Here is a 1,213-nt window from a genome sequence, read left to right on the forward strand (position 1 = left end):
CCAAGGCATTGATTGACTTATGCAATTGGGCAAACACTTTTCTTAGGGAAGGAAGACAGTGAACACTGTGTTTCAAGCAGATCTTTTTGGACATCCAAAGAAAGCATATATATGCAGAGCTGATGTTTACTCCATAGCCCACAAGAAAGAAGTATCGAACAGTGCTCTTTTCTTCTACATGAGGTAAATTATTATACTTGTTTACTGGTTCTTATATTTCATAATGGATTATGCGGCTGAATTATGAAGCATGTTTCTTTGTTTATTTTGAAGTAGTTATAATCATTTCATGTTGCAATATGTGTTTGTAGCTACTTGAATAAAGTGTTAAAGCAGAACAAGATGGAGGATATGATACGGTTTGTCGACTCTGATAAAGTCAGTGCAATTGGAAGTGAAACTCCCACAGCGAGGTCTCGTGATTTGTCCGTTATGTACAAGAATGGGAAGCCTGGGCAGATCTATTTGATTCCATATAACACAGGGTACGTACGTAACAATGAACTAGATTTTGTGGGTACAAATGATTTAGTGCTTAAGACAAACATCTGGGATGACATTGTATGTTATTGCATAGTCAACACTGGACCTTGACGATTGTGAACCCGGAATTGGAAACCGCACGCTATATGGATCCACTGAAAAGGCACTTGGATGGAAGTGAATGGCCTGCTATTGTCACTGAGTAAGTGTGTGCTAGTTTTCCTATATGGTCTAGCCTTTTAGTATTACTCATTGATCATTTTAGCCATGAAGATGTTAACTATTATTTTTCTGTTGGAAGCTCCATAAAAATGTACAAAGGCCTACTGAAGAAGCAGCTTGGAAAGAAGAAAGCATCTCCTTGGAAACCTCTACTTGTAAGCATTTTAAAACTTAGGAGTGTATAATTTTATAGTATAATTTGATTTTTGTTTCTGTTTGATAAGCCTGATTCATAATTTTCAGGGTGCTCCGATACAAAAAGATGATGTGAGTTGTGGATATTACGTCATGCGCTACATGAAGGAAATTGTGGAGGACAACAACATTGACCTTGATAAAAAGGTACTGCAATTTTGTAGATTAATCATGACCTGCTTATAAGTGATGGACATTGGTGATTTAAGTTTTTATGAATTAGCTAGCTCTTGGAACTAGTATGTTATGTAAATCCATAGGATGGTGAGATTTAGGAACCACATATAAACTTTATATATACTTGTGTCTTCAC

General features: G+C 36.4%; 1 pseudogene across 1 annotated transcript in view; it reads left to right on the forward strand.

The window, feature by feature from the left end:
- LOC101292394 overlaps positions 1–1,213 on the forward strand; it is a 1,325,780-nt pseudogene that overhangs the window by 587,517 nt on the left and 737,050 nt on the right. Inside the window, exons 102-107 of the transcript XR_184374.1 lie at positions 47–183; positions 312–485; positions 578–685; positions 785–860; positions 949–1,047; positions 1,124–1,139. The product of XR_184374.1 is annotated as an uncharacterized LOC101292394 (transcript). The remainder of the gene's footprint in view (positions 1–46; positions 184–311; positions 486–577; positions 686–784; positions 861–948; positions 1,048–1,123; positions 1,140–1,213) is intronic.

Source organism: Fragaria vesca, linkage group LG3 (assembly GCF_000184155.1).
Source record: "Fragaria vesca subsp. vesca linkage group LG3, FraVesHawaii_1.0, whole genome shotgun sequence".
NCBI lineage: Eukaryota > Viridiplantae > Streptophyta > Magnoliopsida > Rosales > Rosaceae > Fragaria > Fragaria vesca.